The sequence below is a fragment of the Tamandua tetradactyla genome, chromosome X, assembly GCF_023851605.1.
Source record: "Tamandua tetradactyla isolate mTamTet1 chromosome X, mTamTet1.pri, whole genome shotgun sequence".
NCBI classification, from domain to species: domain Eukaryota; kingdom Metazoa; phylum Chordata; class Mammalia; order Pilosa; family Myrmecophagidae; genus Tamandua; species Tamandua tetradactyla.
In genome coordinates this window covers 67,966,153-67,992,623 of record NC_135353.1, presented here as the reverse complement: position 1 = coordinate 67,992,623, position 26,471 = coordinate 67,966,153, and the positions used below count along the sequence as shown (strand labels likewise).

The 26,471-nt window shown below is 39.3% G+C and overlaps 1 long non-coding RNA gene and 1 other non-coding gene across 2 annotated transcripts in view; both read left to right on the top strand.

Moving 5' to 3' along the window:
- Positions 1-26,471, top strand: part of LOC143670532 (uncharacterized) — a 582,670-nt gene that overhangs the window by 446,476 nt on the left and 109,723 nt on the right. The gene's annotated exons all lie outside the window — the stretch shown is intronic.
- TRNAS-GCU (transfer RNA serine (anticodon GCU)) lies at positions 25,175-25,245 on the top strand. The gene has a single exon. It is a non-coding gene; the product is annotated as a tRNA-Ser (tRNA).

Below are 26,471 nucleotides of genomic sequence, written 5' to 3'. Positions count from 1 at the left end.
TGCCATACCCACATACTCATCCTTAGACTTCTGGCCCTCCTGCTATTTCTTTTAACTTGAGTCCTACCACCCCTCCCGCCACACACCCCCATTCAGTCCTTGCTCTCTTTGCTGTTCCTCTTTCCTGGACAAATTTGGGTGCAACCTCTCCCTCAGGTCTTTGCATTTCTGACGGATTCCTTCTGCCTAGAACATTCTGCCCCAGATATAGGATGGGCTTATTCTCTCACCTCCTTTAAACTTTCCTCAAATCTCAACTTCCCTCAGAAGCCCTCCTTGATCACTCAATTTCAGATTTACAGTTTTCCTGGTCCTCTCCCTATCACTTATCTTGATTTAATTTTTCATCACACCATTCTCTGCTATATTATGGCATTTGCTTATATATAGTGTTTCTTTTCTGTTACCTCCAACTGCCAGAATTTAAGTTCCATACAGGCAGGGATTTTTGTCTGTGTTGTTCATTGTTGTATTTCTAGGACCTAAGAACAGTATCTCACATATAGTAGGCTCTCCATAAATATTCACTGAACAAATGAATGACTTGATAATATATACTCTGCATGAATTCCCTCTCCCCATATCCACCTATCCACACCCTCAGATGCCACCTCCTTCATGAAGTTTTTCTTGATTCCTCCCAATATTATCTCTTCATCTATTTCTGTGTTTTCCTCTTTTGGGTGGTAAACATTTGCTCCCTGAAGTTAGAACTAATTTTACTAACCACATCCTTTTCTTCAAGAGTGTAACTATAAACACTCATTTAAGAGTTCCATTTCTGGGATGGCAGAGTGAGGAGCTCTGCAGACACCTTTTCCAGTGGAACAAGCGTAATGGGTGAAAACTAAAAATGAAAAATGAAGAAAATAAAACCTTAAGTCTGGAAATGTTCTTCAGGGCATACAAAAAATCAAGAAATCTTTAAAGAATCAATTAAAACTCATTAAGAACTGTAAGAGTCTGTGGCACTTGAGCCATGACCCACTGTCTCCCTCCCCAAGAAGATGGGGCGCCCTCTCCCCTTAACTCCTAATTAAGGAATATGGTACCCCTCTGGGACAGGCAAACCACAGGCATTTTCATCTGACCCAACTCTGACCTGAAGATGCTAAATTCCTGGTGAATATGGGTGAAAGATCAGGGCTTCCTTCTTCCACCAGCCCACATACACAGCATGGAGGTACATACACCAAGTACAGCAGGACAAAAATATTGAAGCCACAACCATCTTCACCCTACCTCACTCAGAGGTTAGAGGTTCCATGCTGGGAGAGATAAGCCAAGAAGGCCAGAGTCGACTGTCCCTGCCTAGTGCCCAGATTAGTAGCTCATGTTTTTCCCCAGGGTGGTGGGCAACAGTCCTAAGAACAGAGAGGACTGAAGTTGTCTTGAAAGGAACTGACTTCACTGAAACAGTGTAAGGAAGTTCAAGACTAAGGGCCCCTTTGAAACAATTATTATTAAGGTGGTAATCAAATAAGAGGATGATGATAACTCCTCTTAATTAAGAACAACATGCGGAGCTATAGGCTAACTGATTTTACTGGAAAGTACTCGGGAAGATATAACTACAACTATCCCGCATGAAATAATAACAAGCCTCCAAGACTTGTCTCAAAATGAATCCTGCCAAAATTTAACTGGAACAGAATATACAGCAATTTATATTCCAGGTATTGCTGAAAACAATAATTACAATACAATAGTGTGATTAATGGAACCTAAAAGCTGAGTGTGATACCAAATGTGGCAGACAGTCTAACAGAGAGATAAGGGAAACCGATTGTCAAATAGAGTACTACTAAAACTACAGTCGACCCAGGATAATGTGTACACACAAACAAGGCTGTGCCTCCTGGAGTGACACCAAAGACTTTATGCTGCTGGAGTGATATACTAGTATCAGACGAAATAGACTTTAAGACAAAAATGTTATTAGAGATAAAGTGGAATATTTTATAATGATAAAAGGGTCAATCCATCATAAGATATAACAAACATTAATAGATATGCACGTAACAACAGAGTCCCAAACACATGAAGCAAAACTGACAGATTTGAAGTGATAAACAGACAATTCAAAAATAATAGTTGTAGACTACAATATATGACTTTCAATAATGGATAGAACCAACCAGGCAGATGATCCACAAAGAAATAGAAGACTTGTACAGCAGTATAAACCAAGTAGACCTAACAGAGATCAACAGAACACTCCACCTAAGAACAACAGAATACATATACTTCTCAAGTGAACCCGGAATATTCCCCAGGATGGAACACATGCTAGACCATAAAACAAGCCACAATAAATCTAAAAACCAGAAAATCATATAAAATATGTTCTTTGACCATAATAGAATTAAATTAGTAATCAAAATTAAGAAAATTTGGGGAATTCATACATAGATGGAAATTAAGCAACACACTCCAAAATAAGGAACAATTCAGAGAAGTAATCACAAAGAAAATAGAAAATACTTTAAGATAAATGAAGATTAAGAGACAACATACCAAAACCTTGGGGATGAAACTAAAGTAGTGCTTGTAGGGAAACTTATACTTGTAAACATCTATATATCTTTGACAGATAAATAAATTGTTTTTATTAGAGAAGTTGTAAGTTTACAGAAAAAGCATGCATAAAATACAGAGTTCCCATATACCACCCTTTTATTAACATTTTGCAAAAGATCTCAAATCAACAATCTAAACTTTCACTAAAAACACTGGAAAAGAAAGGCAAATTAATCTCAAGCAATACAGAAATAAGTAATTAAAATTAGAGTGGATATTAGTGAAAATATATTTTATAAACAATAAAAAAATTAATGAAACTACAAGTCGCCTCCTTGAAAAGATCAACAAAATTGACAAATCTTTCGATAAACTGACTAAGAGAAAAAGGGAAGACACAAATTATTAAAATCAGATATGAAAGAGGGGAGCATTACTATCAACCTTACCGAAATGGAAAGGATTATTCGATAATGTGAAAAGCTGTATTTTTTTAAACAAATAAGATAATTTACATGAAATAGATGAATTTCTAAAAAGGCACTAACTACTGAAACTGCCTGAAGAAGAAACTGAAAATCTTAATAGACCTATAATGAATAAAGAGATTAAGTTAGTAATAACAAGTGCCCACAAATAAAAGCCCAGGATCGGAATGTTTCACAGGTGAATTCTACCTAATATGTAAAGTACATATGTAATATGTACTAATTCTTCACAAAATCTTTCAAATGTAAAGGAGGCAGGAACACCTCCCAACTCACCAAAACCAGACCAGGACATTACAAAAAGGAAAATTACAGACAAAAAATAACTTATAAATATAGATGCAAAAATCCTCAACAAAATGTTAGCAAACTGAATCCCACAATGTTGGATAGATGATAAAGTGTGACTTAGTCCAGGAATCCAAGTTTGGTTTAACATCCTAAAATCAATTAATGTGATACACCATATCAATAGAATAAAAAGTTAAAAACCACATGATAATCTCAATTGCTGCAGAAAAAACATTTGACAAAACCCTACACTCCTTCATGATAAAATAAATATTCACCAAACTAGGAAGGGAAGGGACTTTCCTCAACCCAATAAATGGCATCTTCAGAAAACCCATAGCTAACATTATACTCATTGGGAAAGACTGGATACTTTTCCCCTAAGATCAGGAACAAAACAGGATATCCACTCTTGCCACATTTATTCAACATTATATTTGAGGTTCTAGTCAGATAAATTAGTCAAGAAAATTAATAAGAAACCATTCAGTTTGGAAAGGAATAAGTAAAATGATTTTTATTTGCAGGCATGATCTTTTACATAGAAAATCATAAGGAATGCACTAAAATTCTACTATAACTAAAATCAGCTTTTGGGGGGCAGGGCAAGAAGGCAGCATAATGAGGTGTGGAATTTAGTTTGTCCTCCAGAGTAGGTAGTAAAATATCCAGGAATGGTAAAAACTTCTGGGGGGATCATCAGTCACCAGACACACAGCATACACCAATGTGAACCAGGTGGAAAGGACAAGATCTCACACAGAGCCTTAAGTCCCCAAGCCACAGAGACCAGCACCTCTCCTCTAGGAGTATGGCAGGCTGATTCCCTGAGGGGAAAGGAAACAGACTTTACTATCAGCAAGAGTTTAGCTCAACCAAGCTCCAGTTGCAGTATTAACTAACAAATTCTGACTACTGAAAATGGGCCCCCAGCATAGATAAACCTGGAATAAGCACTAAATGAACTAGGAGTTTTTGCCCCAGCAGAGAGAGGGTGGGGGCTGGCAGAAAAAAAAAAGAAGTTTTTTGAGTTGGCCAGCATAAAATACTGGAAAAGTGCTGAGACCCCAAGAAAAGGGGGCACATAAAGCCTGGAGATACATAAAGCCATATACCAACTTAAGCTCTTGATTGACAAACTCAAAGAGCAGGGGTCTGGCTCTGAAAAGGCTTTTTTTTTTTCTTCCTTTTTTCTACTCCTTAACAGCTCATTAGATAGAACTGGAAGCATTCACAGGCTCCAGCACTGTCCCAGGCAAAGACAGAATTAAGCTTGTCTGAGAGACAAAGTGACTAGTCAGGTGAAAGGAGTTAATTCCCTAAAGGGTACATCTTCCCCAAGAGAAAGGCAGGGCCCAGCTCAAGATGAATCCCCTCCTTCAAGGAATTCATGCCTTGGGAACTGGAAAACTGAAGTAATCAAAGCCCACCTACTGTGTCACCTCTGTTTCAACCACACCCCTGGCAGGGAGAGTATGCCAAAATGAAAGGAACCATATCACTTTAAACTGGGAAGGAAGGCACTAGCAGACAAACACCACATGCTGGGCAGGATAGGAAAAGCACAGAGTCTAGAGGCTTCATAGGAAAGTCTGACAACCTGCTGGGTCTCATTCTCAGGGAAAATTGATGCTGGCTACTATTTCTTCCTGAGACATGGGCCTCTCTGGTCTGGGAAAACTTGACTGGGGTCTATAATATCTGAGGAGACCATACTCAAAAAAAAAAGCCTCCATATAGGCAGGGCAAGAAACAGAAAAACAAGAACTGAAAAATTCTGATCCGTTAAACAGAATCTATGCTAGAGGTCTAGAATAAGTTGAACTGAATGTCAAAAAACAGATAGAGAACAAAGCCATCCAGCAAGAAAATCCTAGGTAAAAGAATGAAAACAACCTCCAAATAAACTAATTAAGGGAATAAAATGCCTAGATGCCAGCAAAAAATAATGAATCATAACTAGAAAAATTGAAGATTTGGTCCAGTCAAAGGAACAAACCAACAATTCAAATGAGATACAGGAGTTGAAATAACTAAAAGGTGCATTCTCCAGGCATTCCAGGGGTGTATGAGAAAGCTTTCCTTGATAAATCCACTCTAACATTCACAACCTCTCTAATCCGTTGGATCCCCTCATCTACATTACACCAGGGCAGTTCTGGCATTTGAAACTCAGGTAATGTTGGTCACCTTTTGATCCATGTTTCAGCCAACCATCCAAACAAACTGTTAATGCCTTTTCTAACCCCTAATGTCATTCTGTATAACTTTGAATGCAGAATCTCTGCTTAATAGGCCCATGTCAATAAATTCGGCCTGATCCCCCAGCTTTATATTCCTCCTACCAGTATTCCACACCCTTAAAATCCATTGCCACACATATTTCCATAATTTCTGTCTATATTAATTGGAAAACTCATTCGGTTCTTTTAGAGTATAAGGTACATCCTCATGGGTTATACTTTGTACCTCATCTTTTGGAGACTGTTGGAACTTCAGGCTAGTTATAGATCTGCAAGGAATGAGGGGTGTTGGGGGTGGGTCATGAAAACAATTAGAAGTATCTTCCAAGCCAATTGTTTCAGGACATTAGTTTGCATTTTCATCTGGTGAAACATGATTAATCACTCCAAGATTAATCCCTTCAGGTAGAGGTTGGGTGGCCAATTCCTCAAGGCAGGCTGGAGGTGGGGCGGCTATGTCTTCAGGGCAGACCATTACAGAGTTATCTAGAGAAGATTCAGCAGGACTTAGGGTTTCAACCTCTTCACTACCATCCTTATCAAACCATGTGTCGCCATCCCATTTTTCAGGGTCTCGCTCCTTTCCAATCAATGCCCTTACTTTAACGGCAGACACCATGCAAGATTGAGATTTCAGTTTAGGTTGTAAAGTTGCTACTCTAGCAATGAGACTCTGAGTCTGATTTTCAGCGATCTCAAATCTGTGGTTATAAGAAATAAAGTTTTCCTTCAGGGCACTCATTGAAACTTATACATCTGTCATATGGCACGTAAGCTTCTCATTTGAAGCCTTCAGCTCATCCCTTTCTCTCATTAATGTATACAGCATATCTAACAACAACCAGCCAATATCTCTATACCTCCTAATTCCACAAAACTCCATAAAGGTGTCAAAAACATTATCCTTCAGAGGCTGGCTTCGTATAAGCAAAGCATTAGAAGAATCCAATGGTGATATTTTGACTATCTCTTTTTCCAGCTCACCCCATGGATTGGCAATGTCATTCTGATTACAGGAAATAGAGTCCTTAGTGCCTTTGAATTCAGTCAGTGTAGAGAACCAATCATAAAAATCTATTTTTAAGATTCTGTTTCTTACGAACCACTCCCAGTACCAATGCTATATTACCTAGTGTTCTCTAGAAAAGCAGAATCAGCAGAAGATATCCATAAATATGAAATTTATAAAATTGTCTCACATAACCATGTAGGGCAGGCTGCAAGCTAGCAGCTCTGATGAAGTTCTGTAAAGAACTCTCAGGAGAGACTGGCTGGGCAGCCGTGAGGATGTAAGGGTCCAATATCTGTAGGGCAGGCCACAAAACTGGCAGCTCCAATGAAGGTCCTCAATGAACTCTCAGGAGAAGCTGGCTGGATGAAGCAGGAAGAGTGACTGTCTCTTCTGAATCCTCCATGAAAGCCTTCCAGTGATTAGATTAAGTGTCACTCATTGCAGATGATACTGTCCTTAGCTGATTACAAATGCAATCAGTTGTGGATGCACCCACATGATCATTATTTAAGTCCATGAAATGTCCTCTTAGCAACAGACAAGGCAGCGCTTGCCTGACCAGACAACCAGGCAACACCAACTGGCCAAGTTGACACGTGAACCTGACCATGACACCACCTATATGCTATCTACAGGAGACAATTTTAGACCCAAGGACAAAAATAGGTTGATTCAGCTATTTATATGATACTTGAGACTCAAAATTAGAGCTCTGAAGCTATGCAAGTTAGCAGTACCCCATCAAGGAAGTGTTTAAAAAGTTGAAAAAGGGATCAGACTTTGACTAGAAATATGGATGAAGCTGATCTGGATAGGACTCAGGTAAATCAGAATACAGGGTAAAGAATGATATCACCCATATTTTAAAACCAATTTCTGTGTGAGACCAAAGGGACAGATGTTTATTTGGTAAAAATTTTATATTTTGGGTAGTTCATTTCCTAATTTACCTTGTATGGTTAGTTTAGTTGAACAGGCTAAGTACATGGAATCTTGAATAGGGCATGAGATTTTGCTGGTTTGTCCAGATTAGTGTGATGCCCCAATATATCCCAGAGTAATTTGAGCAGTGAATAAAGATGTGTATTTTCAAAGTCCCTTTGGGGGACTGGGGAGAAAGGAGGGAATATTCAACTTCCCAATTTGGAGAATTTCTGATATGCTTGCAAGCAGTGAGAACAACCAAATCAATAGGCCAAGCCCTCGATCTTGGGGTTTGCCTCTATGAAACTTATTCTTGCAAAGGATAGGCTAAGCCTACTTAAAATTAGGCCTAAATGTCTCTCCCAGAGAACCTCTTTTGTTCCTCAGATGTGGCCTCTCTCTGTAAGCCAACTTGGTAGGTGAGTTCTCTGCCCTCCTCCCCCATGTGGGACATGAGTCCCAGTGCTGTAAATCTCCCTGGCCACATGGGGTAGAACTCCCAGGATGAGCTGGGACTTGGCCTCAAGGGATTGAGAAAATGTTCTTGACTAAAAGGGGGAAGAGAGAATTGAGACTAAATAAAGTTTCAGTAGCTGAGAGATTTCAAACAGAGTGGAGAGGTTATTTTGGAGGTTATTCTTATGCATTATATAGATATCCCTTCTTTAGTTTATGGTGTATTGGAGTGACTGAAGTATCTCAAACTTTTAACTGGGCTCCAATAGCCTTGATACTTGAAGACTATTGTATAAAGACAGAGCTTTTACATGTGACTGTGTGATTGTGAAAACCTTGTGTCTTATGCTTCTTATCCCGAGTATGGACAGATGATTAAAAAATATGGATAAAATAAATAAACAATAGTGAGTGTAAGGGGAAAATAATTTGGATAGATGGAAATACTAGGGGTCAATGAGAAGGAGGGATGAGGGGTATTATATGTATGAGTTTTTAATTTTTATTTCTTTTTCTGGAGTGATGCAAATGTTCTAAAAAATGATCATGGTGACAAATACAGACCTATGTGATGATGTTGTGAACCATTGAGCATACACCATGTATGGATTGTATGTTAGTGAAGATTTGTCAATAAAAATATTTAAAATAGAAACAGGTTTAGGAAGATTACTGGATACAAGATTAACACAAATCCATTTGATCTCCATGGCTAGTAATCAACAATCCAAAGTGAAATTAAGAAAACATTTCCATTTACAATAGTATCCAAAAGGATAATATACTAAAGGATAAATTTAACAAAAGAAATGCAAAATCAATCTCTGAAAGTAAAAATCATTGCTGAAAGAAATTAAAGAAGACCTAAATAAACTGAGAAATACTCTATTTTCATGGATTGGAAAACTTAATATTGTTGAGATGGCATTGGTCCCCAAATTTATCTACATACTCAACACAGCTCCTATTCAAAATACCTGTTACTGTTTTTCTTGCAGAAATTCACACACAGAGCCTCAAATTCATATAAAAATGCAAGGCACCCAGTATATTCCTAACAATTTTGTAAAAGAAAGAATTGGAGGACTTAAATTTCCCAATTTCAAAACTTAGTCAAATGTGCAATAATTAAGACAGTGTGATATTGGCATAAGGATTCACAATATAGATCAATGGAATATAATTGAGCACCCATATCATACATTTATGTTGAGTTGATTTTTTTACAGGAGCGCTGAGACAATTCAATGGGGAAAATCATAATATTTTCAACAAATGGTGTTGAGAAGATTGGATATCCATACGCAGAAGAATGAAGTTGGACACCTACCTCACACCATATAGATCTTTATGTAGGAGCTAAAGTAGTAAAACTCTTAGATGAATACATAGGTGAAAATCTTTGTGGCCTTGCATTAGGCAGAGGTTTCTTAGATATGGCAACAAAAGCATGATCAACAAAGAAGTGGATAAACTGGACATCATAATTGTGCTTCAAAAGACTCCATAAAGAAAGTGAAAAAACACATACAGGATGAGGGAAAAATTTTGCAAATCATCTATCTGATAAGGGACTTTTATATAGAATGTATAAAGGACCTCTACAACATAATTACCTACTTAAAATAGCCAAAGGAGCTGAATAGATATTTCTCCAAATAATATATACAAAGATCTAATAAGTACTTGAAGAAACGCTCAACATCAATAGCCATCAGGAAATGCAAAACAAAACCAGAGTGAGATACTACTTCACACTCACCAGGAGTGCTGTAATTAAAAACTCAGAACAAAGGTCGATGAGTACATGGAGAAATTGGAACCCTCTTACCTTGCTGGAGTGAACGTAAAATGGTGTAGTTGCTTTGAAAAACAGTTGGCGGTTCCTCAAAATGTTAAATTTAGAGTTACCATATGACCCAGTAATTCCACTCCTAGCTATATCCCCAAAATAAATGCAAACTTATGACCACACCTAAACTTGTGCATGGATAGTCATAGCAGCATTATTCATAATCTCAAAAAAGTAGAAACAACCTAAATATCTATGAATTGCTTAATGGATAAACAAGTGTGGCATATCCACAGAATGAATATTATTCAGCTTTTAAAAGTCCTGATGCATGCTACAATGGGATGAACCTTGAATGCACGGTAAGTGAAAGAAGCCAGTCAGAAAAGGTCAGATATTGCATGATTCCATATATATGAAACATCCGAACCAGACAGATCTATAGAGACAGAAAGTAGATTAGTAGTTAAGGCTGGGGCAGGGGGAAATGGAAAGTGACTGCCAATGGGTATGGAATTTCTTCTTGGATGAGGAAAATATTCTAAATTGAATAGTGGTGATATTTTCACAATTCTGTCAGTATACTAAAATCCATTGAATTAAACACTTTGAAATTGTGAATTTTATGTTACGTGAATTATATCGCAATAAAGCTGTTATTTTAAAAAATCTCATTTAAATAGAGCCCAACTAGTTTTAAAACAAAGAAGAAAGGGAACTTCCTTCAGAAAGAGCAGAGAGGGGATGGAAGGATAAGAGAGGAACTAAGAAGTGGTGGAGTGTTTGCTTGAAAAAAAAGGCTCATTTCCCCTCTTTCTCTTCAAGCTTGAGTATGGTGATCTATGTTCAGCTACTGGCCTGTGTGGCCCTGTTGGGAAGGAAAGGAAGTGGACTCAATTTCTAAAAAGTCTCTCAAGTCTCTTGCATTCTCTGATAGTGGAAAATTTTAACAATGAAACTCAGTCAGAGAAAACTTGGCATGGATTTTGATGCTAGGACCAGGGGGAGCTCTGTGTGTGGTTACAATCCTTAGCTAGCCCAAGGTCATAGTGAATTGAAAGAAGGGCTTAGAAGTCGAATACAGAGGTTACCACATACCTTGTGTTCTGTGTTTTAAGGCAAAACAAAATCTTGCAGGGAACAAACCCTGTTTTCTGTGGGAGTATATTTGTACATTACTAGAAATTAATTTCTCTCCCCACCTCCCCTCTTTCTCTGCCCCCCTCCCACCACATTTTTGTCTCTTTCATTTTTAGCTCTGGGGAAGTAGGAGTAAGATTAATGTAGGAAAAGGGGGAGGCATTAAGTTGAAAAATTGATTTCATACACTCCAGTTAGGAGGTAGCATGCTGTAGCATACGAAATGTAGGCTTGGAAATAAGACAGACAAGACCATGAGAAAATTGCTTAACCATTTTAAAACTTAGTTTCCTCAACTGCCAAAAAGTGATAAAATGACTTATCTTGCAATGCTGTTGTGAAGATAAAATCCCTGATTCTTAAACCTGGTTCATTATTGGAAACTAGAAGTATGTAATGTATACAATGAAACTTAAATTTGCATCCCAGCCCACATTACCAAATCCCCTTGTCTCTCTTTCAGAAAACAATCACTACTGCCAGTTTCTTGTGTATTTGTCTTTAGCTGTCAAGGAGCTTATTTTAAAATGAACAAATTGTATATTGTATTCATTTAAAATATTTTTGAAGAAGTAATGCATTCAAGTGGTTTGAAAGTAAAAAAAGGCAAAAAATATATTAAAAAGTACCTACTGAGAGATCCTCTCCCACCTCTGCCCAGTATTGCCCTCCTTCCACTGGTAACTAGTACAATTAATTTCTTATGTATCCTTATAAGCAAATACAAATATATGCTATTCTACTCCTTCTTAACCTTTTTTTTGCAAAAAAAAAAAGCAGCATCCTATACGTACTGTTCTGCAGCCGTGCTTCTCTTTCAATAATATATCTTGGACATATTTCCATATCAGTTCACAGTGTTTTTCCTCATTCCTTTTTAAAGCTGCATAGTATTCCATTGTATGTATGTATCATAATTATTCAACCCATTACCCAATCATGGGTATTTTAGGTTGTTTTTTTAATCAAAACAAATACTTTTTACATGAAAAATAATAGTACATAGTAAATATTTCTACGTTTAAATGGAATTGCATTCCTCAGCTGCTGTTGCTGCAATAGTGCATTGTAACAAAACAACCAGGCCACAAATATCGGAGAATTATAATAAACATTTATTTTTCTTTATTTTTCTTGCTCCCACACCTGCAAGCCCACTCTCAGTTGGGCTTGCCTGAGTTTGGCCCCAAGCTGTAGATTGGATTCAGGTCTGCTCTATATGTCTCACTATTGTCCTTGGAACAGGAGTTACCCAGGACTACTGGAGGATGGCAGAGGCACAAAAGACCATGCTGCTACTATCATGTCTGCTACAATTCCTTTGGTCAAATCAAGTCATGTGGCTCACCCCAGGGGAGTAAGAAAATAGGCTCTTTTTACTCTAGTGGGAAGGTACTACATGTCATAAGGTAAAGAGTATAAGTGTACAATTCTGTAAGGTGTGAAGAACTGAGAACAAATATCCAGTGTACCACATAATATATAATAAAACATAAATCTGTCTCTCACCTCACATTGCCAATATCATCTCCCTTCCACAAAGCTACTACTATTGCCAGTTTCTTTAGTTTTCACCCCCCAATATCATATATATACATGAAAAATTTCTGCAAAGAAAAATGAAACATCATGAGTAAAGTGTAAAGACAAACTACAAACTGGAAGAAAAACTGCAACACCTCTCCTAAGTGACAATTTCTTTAATATAAAAGGGCTCTCAAGAATCAATCAGACAAAAAAATCAACTCAATAGAAAAGTAGGTAAAGCATATGAATAGATACTATAGGTACTACATGTATAAATATGCAAATGAACATATCCAAATTGGGAAAAAATGCAAACTCAAACCATAATGGCAAAGAATAAAAATTTGACAGTACACAGTGTTGACAAGTATGTGAGAAACAGACCCTCTCATTCACAGATGGAGTATAAATGAATGCAACCCCTTTGGAGAGCAATGGGGTGGTGTCTATCAGAAATTACTAATATGAATCAATTGCTAAGATATAGTGTCTATGTATATATATGAATATATAAACACAAAAACATACACATATTTATATACACTTATGGTGTTTCTTTTTTTCTTTGCAGAAATTGCTTCATTTGTATGTAGTACAATTTATCTGTCTTTTTCTTTATGGTTCATGGGTTTTGAACTTTGCTTTAGAAAAGTATTCCCCACCTGAGGAGATATATGGATCCCTTGAGATTCTGAAGTAATAGATCATGGGCATCTTTAACAAGATGCTAAGTCAGTAATTCTGTCCATCTGCCAGGTCTAGAAACCGGGAAGAAATAAAATCAAGTGTAAAGCACCTGACATGTAGTAGGGACATAACTGTACCTTACTTCTCACTTGCTATCCTAATAGTCAATTTCAAATTTTGCCATGGATGATGAGAATGAAGTTCAGCATCTTTTTTGTAATTTATTGTTTGTAAAGATACTTATCCCAACTGTTTGGTCTCACTAAATGGTTATCAGCTCTTTGCTGTGATATATGCAGTGAGCATATATTGAGTGCTCATTATATGCTGAATTCTCTAAAGTTCTGTTTTATATTATTGGGAAGAAGATCATAGTGACCCTAACTGAGTGGGACATGGGGATTGAATTGTTTCTTCAGCAATAGCGATAGAGTTGTGTTAACTCATGCCCACACTCACGTGTATTTCTTCATATAACCAAGGACAGTTTTGTGAAAAGGCCAAGTGTAGGGCCTTTTAATTAATTATAATTTGATAAACAGGGTAGTTGTGGAATAGCTAGAGTCTAATTAGCCCAAATATGACTCTGTTCTTGTTCCTAGGTGCTTATATTATAATTATATTATAATGAAGATACCCAGATCTCATTATTAGCTCTTTCATTGTTCCTTTTCCTTTTGTGGACCTGTCAGAATTGCAAGATTTTCTAGAAAAAGCTTCTCAAATGTTAATGTGCATACAAAATCACCTGGGGACCTTCCTGAAATGCAAATTGTGGCTCAGTGGGTTTGGGCTGGGGCCAGAGTGTGCATTTTTAACAAGCTCCCAACTGGTGCCCCAATGCTGCTAATATACAGGAAGAATACTTTTAGGAACAACGGTCTCACTAAATAATTTGTAAGAGATCGCTTGGTCCTTCCCCACTTTCTTGATATCTTGTTTCTTTTTGTACTCCATTCCTACATACTTCAACTCCTCTGTGATCACTTCATTCAACCATAAACCAATCCAAGTAGTCCTCTTTGATGTACCAAATATCCCTTCCCCATCTAAAGAAAATCTGGATGGTACTGATCTGCCATGATGCCTTAAATTCCCAATTCTGGAAAATCTTCTTAACTCTTTGATGAAGAATAATATTACCTAGGTGAGTAAGATTAGCCAGCATAATTTGGGCTTGATCAGAATGAAACATTATTGTCATCAGTAGAGAGTACTGAGAGAATTGTAGGAACAAAAGGGAGTAGGTTTTGATGGGGTGTGAGATTCAGAACATGGATATGAAAAGGCACTGGATGTTGGCGTGAAGTTGGGTCAAATTGGGCATAGAAAGATGTTGAAAAGAGAAATTATCATAAGAAGAGGGTTTTGTATTTTATTTTGGTTTGCTTTAAATGTACTTGTCTACTTGACTGGTTTAAGGATATTGTAGGCTATGATACTGAAGGAGCTCTATTTCCCCTGACTTAACACCGTAATGCAATTCCTTAACACCTTACTGCAAATGAGAGGTCTGAGCCACCCATGACAGTCTCTGGCCTGCCCCCACCCCCTGCCAACGCCACTCTTTGGAGTATATCAGAATCACTTAATTGCTGTCTCAGCTAAGACCCAGGGCCTGACAGTTGCCCTTATGTTAAAGGCCTGCCAGAAGTGCCAGGCAACATTAGGAAGGTGAGACGTGAGGGGTTGGTGTTTTTCCACCTCGGATGGCACCTCAAGTTGCTGCGGTCCCCCACTTGTTGGAAGTATGTGGCCTTGCCTGCGAGTAACATTAATGTAATCATTCCGTCCACCTGAAGTGGTGATGAGGGCTGTGCAGGGCAAGTGTGCAGGAAGAAACTTGCTTGTGCTCTATAGTAGGGGGGAGGGAGAGTCTGCTAGCTGGCCCCAATCAGGAAAAAATGTGCTTTTGCTGAAAATGGAGAGCCACCAGCAAAACAAAAGCAAAAACTGCAGGACATTTTCCCTGTTTCAAAATACAGCCCATTTACCCAGTTAAAATAAACAACAAAATCTGGGGAGAATAACTTAGTGCTAGTTCTTGCCCACGGGACCTTTCTTTCCACACCCAACCTCTCTGGATCTCCAGGCTTAACTCCCAAGTGTAGAAGGATTTTTCCAAGGCAGAGTGGAGTCCATTTCCCCTTGCCCACGCATCTGATGGGTGGGATGGTGAACGAGGAACAAAGGGTGCATAAACTTGGTAGGAAAGGTGAAGGACAGAGCGTGAGCTAATGTTGCACTGGTTCAGGTCTCACATTAAGAGCGGACAGTGGACGTAGGTCGCACGGCAGAGGAAGCCGCCTGGGAAGGCGCGGGTCTGTGCTGTGCTCCACGCACTGCGCTCTTAGTTGCTCCCTTTTGGTCCCTGTTTCTGTCTCTCCCTTGTTCTTCCTGGCTAAGGTACAGCGATGGAACAGCCTCAGGAGAAAAGCTGAAGGAAGCTCAGAGAAAGACACATTTACAGGAGCTCCACGCAGCAGCAAATGCTGGATGGAGCACAGCGCTCAACTGACCCGTTAAATAAGCAATCTTGTTAAGTGTGTTAATCAGCGCAGTGCCCAGGAGGCTGGCGGAATGCTTCGGGAGATATCTGGGTGCGGAAACAGGACTCTTCTTCCCAAGAAATCCAGATCCTGCCGGTTCCTTGATCGAGGTACCCCTCCCCCTTCCGGCTTAAACATAGGGGCTCCGGGGCTGCGTGACCGTGGAGAGTAGGTGGTTAGGAGCTTCGCTATCGAGCCTGGGGCACTCGGCACCGCAATCGCTGCCGGGATTCTGACTCCGAATCTACCCTGATGTCCCAGGACCCTTCCTGGCTGCTAAAGGACTACCCTGAGACTTCAGAGAGTTCTAAGTTGGCAAAGTGGAAAAGGAGAGTTCTCTCTGGTACTAGCAAACTCGCATTAAGAATACAATTAGGTCTTTTGAGTCTCTAAAAAGACGCAACATGTACATTCCGGCCTGGGGGAAGTCAAATGGGTGAACTCCCGGCTGAACTGGAGAACCTGCTTAGTGGCTGGGACTTGGAATCAGGAGAACCGAAAAACTTTACTTTGTGGCTGCACGCCGGCACTCAGTTCAGAGCTAGCCCAAACCCTGCATATACGCCCTCCTACTCTGGTACCGACGCTAGACGGCGCTGCCGGGACGCGCTTTCCTTCTCCCGGGAAAGGTAAGAGAGAAAAACGCTTTTTTCTTTTAATGAACCAGGGGATGGGGTACTCGGGATTGGCAGTCTTTCCCACTCCCCCTCCCTTCCCCGAGTTCCCAAATCCAAGGAGGTGAAGAAGGGGAGGGGCAGCGGCAGCCCCTTACCATAACGCGCAGGAGCGGTTTTCTCTCATTCCCATCTCCTCCTTGGTGCAATCAGTCTGCCCGGAGGCACTAAACTATTAGCGACGAAGACGCAGCTCTTGGTGACTTCCACTACCTCCTCTTCCCCACCCCCACTCCACGCATATTTTGGAGATTGCTGCAGCGGTGGCAGGATGTGAGGCGAGTCTGGAGCGCACTTCCCGGTGCCGCTTCCTATTAAGAGCTAGGGGAGACGTGTGGGCATGACTGGAGCAGGTTCCCGGGAGAGGCTGGAGCAGTAAGAAAGGGGGACGAAGGTAGGCAGGCAGAGTTCGCACCTGCGACGGCGCCGCCGCCAGGGCAAGAGGCAGCTGGTTGGTCCACTAACCTTTCCTGCTTGCGTGCCTGACGAAGAGCACGAGGACCACACGCTGAACCACTTACCCAAGAGCACGGTGCGTGTGGAGCGCGCTGCTCCGAAGCTAAGTCGCGCAGAAGGAAGAGGCGGGAGGCAGGCGATCTGCCAGTCTAGAAAAGGGGCCGAGTGATTTAGGACCCCCCTTGGCCTCTCTCTCCAGCTAACCCGAAAGTCCACAGAAGCTCAGCTTAACTCCAGAAATCTTCTTCGGGCGGAAGAAGTTTCCTGGCATCCTGTTTGACTAGGACAAAGAGTGAAGAAATCGGGCGGGGCTGTTTCGCTGTCTCCCCCTTGCTTCCTCCAGATCTGCTCGCCTTTAGGCAGCTTCAGCAGTTGCCGGGGAATCCCGAGCTGGTACGCAGGGTAATATCGCAGTGGACTGATCGCGTGAGCTCTGCTGGACGCCGCCTGCAGTTCTTGCCAGACTCAGGTAATGCACGCTCGCAGACCAGGAGAGTTAGCAGGCGAGGACCAGCAAGAGAATGCTCTGGGCTCTCGGGTGGCAGTAGGGAGAAGGCAGGCCACGGCCACCCAGGAGCTCACTCTCCTGTGGCAACGGTTCTTGCGCCTGGAAACTCTTGCCTGTTTCGTTTTCTCTACTCTCCAAGAAACTTTAGGAGTTGGGACCCGAGCTCTCAAGGTCAGGGGTTCCTCGCCTGGGAGGAGCGCGCGCTGCTGGTCAGGTGCCTGTGATCCAGTGTGGTCCTTGCCTTTCCACGGTCAGGTCTTTGTGATCTAGACTAGCTAGCGGGCGCTGCAGCCTGAAAGGCATTATTCCCCTGGGCGCTTCTTCCCGACTCTGTCCACGTTTCTGCTGGCTAGGAGAGCAACCCTTGCGGTTACAGGGTTCAAGGCGGCTCCCTGGCGGAGCAGAGGGGATCCCTGTCAATGCCCTCCTGAGGATGCCGGGGAATTCCCAACGAGCACCAGGGAGGAGTGAGCGCTGGTAATCCGGAATCATCTTCGCCCTCCTTCCGTGAGAGTAAAGGGAATTGGCGCGGACCCTGAAACGTTCCTCTCCTGTCCCCAAAATAATCTCGCCCTTGAGCATGTTTCCCAGGTTGAGTGACCCTCTCCGTCCACTTGCTCAGGGGTGAGGATCGCCCGCGCTGACTTCGGTCTTCTTGGGAAGGAACCTGAGAGAGGGAAAGGAGGGACAGCCACCCGTGAGTTGTCGCCTTGCCGTTGGGTCCGGGTTAGAGCATCCAGCTTGATTTTGTCACTCTCAGACGTTTAAGTAAAATGCTTTGTCAAAGACACCTGGGTCCTGCTGCAAAGGAAGTGTGTTATAATAATTCTCCGTCCCATAGTTTAATCTTGCTGTCTGCAGCTCCACCCCACCTTTCTATCTCTACCATCCAGGGCCTTTGGGGGGAGACATGAGTAAACAAGTATTTAAGATACTGCATATGCCACTCACAAAAGTTGTGGCTGTGCTTAAGTGCTGGAAAAGTACTCAGCTGATAGCTACATAGAGCTTACCACATGTTTCTTTGGGAAAAAGAATCTGTTTCAGAATATCTTGACATCAAATTTCGGAAGCCGGAACTGCCTCCCATCCCACTCCAGTACTCAGTCTCGGCTTGTGTAGACTTCCGAGAAGAAATCCTTTTCTTTTTTTTCCTGACCAGAGAGACGAAATTGTAAAAATACAGCACAGTTATTAAAAATATATTAAAATATATTTATATTTAAAAATACAGCCCAGCCATGGTCAGATCCGAAAAAAGTTATTAAAAATACAGCACAGCCATGGTCAGATCCCAAGAAAGGAAGGAGGGAGGGAAGAAGGAAGGAGGGAGGGAAGAAGGGAAATGTTCCAGAGGTCATGCAAGTTGAGCATAAATTGTATTGCTCAGGAAGGATTACTTGGTTCCAGGGCCCCTGGAAGGAAAGGACTTAATTGTCCAGGATAGGTTTGGAGTCCCTTTTACACACTTTCCCTTCCCATCTAGGACCCCTCCCCTTCCTCGGTGGCACTGGCAGTACCAAAGGAATTGGGGGCAGTGGTGCCCATATGATGCTGTGCCACTGGGCTCTTTGCCAGCAGGATCACTGGCACTTTGGCTTCTGCCCCCTTTTGCCACAAAGTATGCGTTCTTCTCCCTAATCCTGGAATCCCCAGACGGGAAATAGGCAAATATCCTAGTACCTAGGGAGAGTGAAATACCCTGGTATCTTTGAGCCAAGACTTCTGTGGAAGTTCCTACCGTCATCCTTTCCATTCTTTCAACTCCCCTCATCTTCCAAGCAACCCCACTACTATGGGACAGCGCAGTGCTGTGGTCCCAGCTTTGAGCATTCCTCTTACCACGTGAGTGCTTCAATTTTCTGGCTTCCCTGGGCTAGACAGCTTGCAATTTCCTGCAGTGGGAGAAGATGATTTAAATAGTGCTTAAATGTGAGTGAAAGGCTGCAGTATCAAAGGTCCCAGCCTCACACACTCTAGCCCCAGATAATTAGAAGGAGGGGTAAGTAGCATTCATAGCCACCTAGGTCACAACCAGCCATGGCAGCTTCTTCCCCATAGGTTAAAAGAAGCCTTCAGAGCAGTGGGATTGAGTGAGGATTTAAGCAAAATTTTATCGTTCGGCTACTCCTGTCCTTTCTGATTTTGGAGTTAAGTTGAACAATCTGGCCATTTTCAGTTCGTGGGTCTCTAATAGGTAGGACTACTCTATACAGAGGACAATGGCACTGGTCAGCAGTGAAAGATGTCACAGTGCCCCCGGACTGTGGCTTTTACAGGTAAAATTAAATCTGAGTCTTCATTTACTCATTCATTTCCTGCAGCATGGTTCATCCATTGAGTTAGAAGCTTCTTGTTTGCCAATAACTGGCAATAGAGTCCATACGAGCATATACTGCTTGCCAGGGTGAACTGATGGTGTGGCTATGTGGGGAATAGCCCAAATTACGCAGCTGGTACATGTCTCCACAGGTGCAAAACCCATTGAAATTTTATTTAGCTTTAAGAAGACATACTCTACTGGACCTGACCTTATAAAAGAGATGAATTATGAAGTGGAACAGAATTGTGTTTTCACATCTGTTGCCTAAAGGAAATCATCACTGTGTGCAGTGTGATGGACTGAATAGGTTCTGTGACAGGAGGTTCCCACCTTTAAATGGGAAAAATATATTTTCTCCCTTGTACTTGGATATTTTTGTAACTGTGGTAGTACCGATCATAACCAGGACCATTAGAAAGAAGAATGCACACTGCCATTTTCATTTGAGAAGTACTATAAACTACAAGACACAGGGACCAAGTAGAAGAAATGAAAAAACCCCAAGCTTGAACTGTTTATTACTAAGATATAAAAGTAAAAAGGAATCAGACCTCCAGGTGTGGGCTAACAAGGCTCTTCAGGGCTCGTTTCTAGCAGGCCACACCCTTTAACTCCATCCCTTGAGCCTACATTTAGAAAACTAATCAGAACCAACTTGATGCAGACAGATATATGTTTGATGGTGCAATGTATGCCTTAATTATCCTGAGCTAGGACTTGAAAATAAGCCTCTTAAGTTTCGATTGAGCTCTCCATGCCAAGGAATTTGCCAAAGTAAAACTTGCCTGGCGAGAGTAAGGTCTGATGTAACAAAGATGTACTGCATGGATCCATCTGGCCAAGGCCACCACAAGTTCAAACTCTGACTGTTTCACTTTAAGCTAGCTCTAGTGAGATCAGAGGCATTAGTCCCTTGTAGACCAGTTTTTCTCGAGCTTACCTGGACACATCCTGTTCTCTACTCCAAGATATCTGGCTTTAGCTTTCTTTCTTAAATTTTCCTTCTTAAATTCCACATTTTTTCATGTAGCTGTACCTTGACGTCTCTCCTGAGTTCCAAAATGCCTTTGTTACCTGGTCGTCTTTATTTCTCTATCTGGGTATCCTGTGGGCGTGCAAAATATATTAAAACACGAATTTGATAGTTACCCCAAAATAAATTTTTGTTTTATCTGTTTCTTTTAGTGGCCTGGGCATTTTCTAGTCCCAGGACTCTTAATCTCAGTCATCTGTGACCCTTCTGTGTAACTTATTCATTCGTGCCTCATGCATCATATCTTCTATTAAATGCTCTGGGTTGTTTCCCTGGAATATATTTTCGTCTTTACATTTCTACTGCTTTCACACCCAGTCAAGATTCTTTTTTTTTTTTAAACTTTTTTTATTAATTAAAAAAAAATTAACAAACAAAACATTAAGATATCATTCCATTCTACATATACAATCAGTAATTCTTAATATCATCACATAGTTGCATATTTATCATTTCTTAGTACATTTGCATCGATTTAGAAAAAGAAATAAAAAGACAACAGAAAAAGAAATAAAATGATAACAGAGAAAAAAAAGTTATGCATACCATACCCCTTACCCCTCGCTGTCATTGATCACTAGCATTTAAACTAAATTTATTTTAGCATTTGTTCCCCCTATTATTTATTTTTATTCCATATGTTCTCCTTTGTTGACAAGGTAGATAAAAGTAGCATCAGACACAAGGTTTTCACAATCACACAGTCACATTGTGAAAGCTATATCATTATACACTCATCTTCAAGAAACATGGCTACTGGAACACAGCTCTACATTTTCAGGCAGTTCCCTCAAACCTCTCCACTTCATCTTGAACAACAAACACCCAGTCAAGATTCTTGATCTCATCTGTTATAAAAGTCTCTTCTCTTTGTCTTTCCTTTGCTCTTCTATTTGATGTATCATGAATATTAGAAGTAATCTTCCTGAAGCTCATTTAGCTCTTTGCTTAAAAGTGTAGGATACCTACTGAGTAAATGCATAGTGGTATGGATTATTATTCAATCTGAAAGAATTTTTAACAATTCAAGTTGCCTTACAAATGAAATTGGTTATATTGTAACCCTAGCAAATTCTCCACCATTGCAGGTATGTATGTATATAGCATGACCAACCATTTTTGGGGGGGTGCAAATATCAAATTTGGGAGTTTGGACTAGATAATCTTTGTTACAACCAACACAGAGATTTTATCCTCTTTCAAATATCCAGGAACCCAAATATTATATCGTGTCCCATCAGTTTTCCTGGAGATATTCTGCAATTTAAAAACTATATAATTATGACTGTGTTTTAGAGACTTCTTTTTTATAATCTGTGGCAATGCCTGAATAAGTTGTTTTCTTCTGGCTTACTTGTGTGTGTGACACTATCGGAAGCATATAGATTACTATAGTTTTAATGAATTTTTAACATTTATATTGTGCTGCTTCACACTTTGTGAAATGCCTTTCCCCTTTCCTTATCTTGCTTAATGGTCACAATAATCTTGTGAGGAATATGCTACAAACCAGGGATCCAAATACTTAAGTGACTTCCCCAAATTAATGCAATTTGAGTAAGTTGGGAACTTTTGTTTTATAGATTCCATAGATCTATTAATATCCTGGAATCCTGAACTCAGATGGCTCTAGTCTATAGTCACTTTTTCTCCCCACTGTTTATAAAGTCAAATCCAGATTCATTGTCCGGAAATTCAAGACCCTTTGAGACGTAGCCTCAGCCTACCTAGTCAGCCTTATTTCCTGCTCACATGCATGATCTAGCTAGACTGAACTACTTATAATGTCCAACATAATCTATGCTATCCATCCTTTGTGTATTTACTTATGGCGTTCCTTTCACTTAGAAATTTTTCCCCTCTTCTTTACTTCTCTGCCTGTTGAAAACCAACCAAATTCAAGAACCAGCTTAAGTGCCACCTGTTCCATGTCGCCCTTCCTAATTTCTCTCTCACACTCCATAACCACAACAATTTCTCCCTTCTTGGAACTCTTTTGACACATTGTCGATTTCTCTTTTATGGTAATTACTTTGTTCTACAATTGTTATAATTATTTATATAGCACTTTATCTCCCTTACTAAAGTATAAACTTTTTGGAAGCACAGACTCTTTTCTTTCTTTTACTCTGCAGGTTGGTGAGCATACAGGGGACATCCATTAAATATTTGTTTAATTGCGTTGCCTTTGAGACCTCAGGGTTACTCTTAAGTATTTTACTGAAAATCTTTATCTAAATGATAGTTTCAAGTTAAATAGGAAACTGTCAGATCTTTTATCCACTAATAATGCTATGAACCAGTATAATGGGGCACTGGTTTTTAATAGGTATGCTCTAGAAGTCCACTGTCAAGGATATATGTGGTTATTGTAATTTAAATTTATTAAAACTAAATAAAATAAATTTTTCAGCTTTTCATCACACAAGCCATGTTTCAAGGGCTGAACAACCACATGCGGCAGTGATTATTAGTCTATTGGACAGGGCTGCTATAGAACATCCCTGTCACTGCAGAAGGTTTTATTGGACAATGCTAGTTTACAACAGTGGATCTCAACAATTATTTCCACATAGAAACATGTTCACAAAGTGACCATTTTCGTATTTTTTTCTGTAGAGTTATTCCACAGTTCCAAGTGCTATGGTGCTGTCACTTTCCTTCCCTCTCAAAACACAAATCAGTGAGTAACATTATGGGAAACTCCTCAATGCTGCTTTATTTTTAGGGAAATTATATATTTATATCACCTCAAACACCAAAATAAATTCCAGATGAAATTCGGAAGAAGAATTATAAGAAACTTGTCCTACCATATATAAATTGTACTGTAAACTGCAATAATTAAAATACTGCGGCACTTGTGTAAGAATAGATAAATAAAAACAGGACAGTATCCAAAGACATAAACACAAGAATACTATAGACTTTAAGATATGATAAAGGAGGCATTTCAAATCCATGGGTGTGTGTGAAGGGGACAGCAGAGATTTTCAGTAAATATAGTTAGGAAAACAGGGCTTGCCATTTGTAGGGAAAATTAATGAAACTACATTTATACTAGCTATGAAATTTAATGGTAGTTGTATCAACTGCTCAATGTAAACAAATTAACTATAAATATTAGAAAATATTAGAATATTAGAAAATATTTTGTATTATTTAAAATTTTATTTATTTTATTACAATTAACTTAATTTATATTTGTAATATCTTATAGTCTTGAAATGGTGAAAGCATTTATAATCATTTAATGAAGACTGAAGCCTTAAAGGAAAATATTAATAAATTTAACCTTAAAAAATCTGTATGGCAAAAAAATACTATAAGGCTAAAAGACAAATAACAAACTAGGAAAAATATCTGTGACATGTAAAAAGAGGTATATTTTAATACATAAAAAATACTTTTTCAAATCAATGTAAAAATAGATATCCTGGGCGGGCCACAGTGGCTCAGCAGGCAAGAATGCTTGCCTGCTGTGCCCGAGGACCCGGGTTCGATTCCCGGTGCCTGCCCATGTAAAAAAAAAAAAAAAAAAAAGATGTCCTAATAGAAACCTGGAGAAAAGACAGAATATTCACCAAAGAATGCCAATGGACAACCTCACTTGGCAAATAAATACTGATAGTTTTCACCTGTCAGATTAGGGAAGCTTAACAAAACATAGGTTTGGCCAGACTGTGGTGATTTGGATGATCTTGTGCACTATTTAAATTGGAACATTTCCAGAGTTGGTTTGGCAATCTGTGTAAAAAATGTACATAATCTCTTTGATACAGCAATTTCATTAAGCAATTTTTTATTCTAAGAAAATAGAAGCAAGTGCTAAAAGATGTATGCATAAGGATGTTCATTAAAGTTTGTTTATAGTAGCAAAACTTTGGAAATTAGCTGAATGGCAGTAATAGGAGATTGACTAGGTAAATCAGTCTGTATCAATTTAGCTCACTACTGTATACACATTAAAGCTAATATAGACCTACTTTTTTGATATAGAAAGATACCCATAAATAATGTTTAATGGAAAAGGTAGGTTATAAAACAGCATAATTCCATTTCTTCATGTTTATGTGTATCTCTATATCTATGTGTACATATGTACATATGGAAATGTATAGGAAATTTTTCACCAAAATGTTTGTTATAAGTGTAGGAATTTTTTCTTTAAAAAATCTCTTTTCTGTGCTTTTGATTATTGTTTGTATTTACGTGAGAATAATAAAAACACATATGATAGAATGCATGTAAACCTCTCATCTAAGTATGCAATATTCAAACACTTAATGCTTGGTAGTAGTTTATTATACTTATTATCCATATATCATTTAAAGGAAAATGTAGTTAAAGGCTATTGCAAATTTCAGAAGTGTTAAATGTAAGATATAGGAAAGCATATAATAAGTAGAATAGAATTACAGTAAGTGATTTATCTTGGCAGGAGAAGGAGCACTTTCTAATAAAAAGTAAATGAAGAAATAATAAGGGAACAACAATTATTTTAAATAAGCATTGCAAATTTATATGTGTAAAAATATATGATTACAGGTTGCAAGGGTGGTTCAGTGGTAGAATTCTTGCCTGCTATGTGAGAGACCTGGGTTCGATTCCTGGCCTATGCACTTCCTAAAACAAACAAACTAGCAAATAAACAAAACAAACAAACAAGCAATTCAACAAATGGTGCTGCAATAACAGGATACTCACATGGAAAAAGAATGAAATGTAACCCCATCATACAGCATACAAAATATATATATATAGATATATATGATAACAGATAAACTGGGACAAATAATTCAGTATATGTTAAAGGACTCTATTTACCCCCAAATACAACTTTCCATCTGCCAACCACCCCAAATAATAAGTGCTATTTGGACTTTTAGTTTTTATATTACAAACATACATAGAATATATCCTATAGGGTATATAGTTATTGCAATGTTTCAAATCCCACCTCTGATACTACTTGCTGTGTTTCTGGTGGGTTATGGATTGGTGGGAAAGAGGCCACATACTAATTTCCTGATTTAATTACACAAGGACAAAATAACTTAAATGATGTGGCCTTACAGGGTGGGAGCAGATACAGCAAATCTTAGCATGGGTTTACACTAGTCCCTATTTCCCAGTAGATTTTCATCTGCCAGTGACACTATCTGTACAGGAAACATTCATGCCAGATCAAAGAAAACAGCTGATATTTTCTTTTGCACAACTAGTCTCTTCTACTCACAGTCTAGGTCACAATTCTGGGGGAAAAAATTGTACTAATAATCTGTGTACTTCCACTTAAGGTAACAAAGATCTCTCTGTTCATGAACCAAATTCAAAATCAGCAAGACCCCATCCTCATCTGGGGAAAGAAAGTATTCAGATGTCCTTGGACAGATATCTGCCTTCAACTTTCTAGAAAATGAGAAATTCCATTTCCCTGACATCCACTCTCTAGTTCTTATTTAATATCCTTTTTAATGGGTGGTTTTGGCACTAAGTTTGAATCAAAGGCTAAGATAAAAAATCTAATTCGCAGCACTTATATATGTGCATATTGGTAACTAACATTTATTGTGCACTTGTTAGGTTCCAGATATTGTTCAAAGTGTTATATATATTAATTCACTGCATCCTTATAATGTATTTCATTGAAATGTAAGTAGTATTTTTATCACCATTTTCAGAAGAGGAAGCTAAAATGCAGAGGAGTTCATTAATTTGTCTAGAGTCACAAAGCCATTGAAATGGCTGTTCTAGGGGTGAGAACCTAGCCAGTTCTGCTCTAGAATTCATGCATTTAAATACAACACAAGATAACTATTTATGTATACATATATATGTTAAGAAT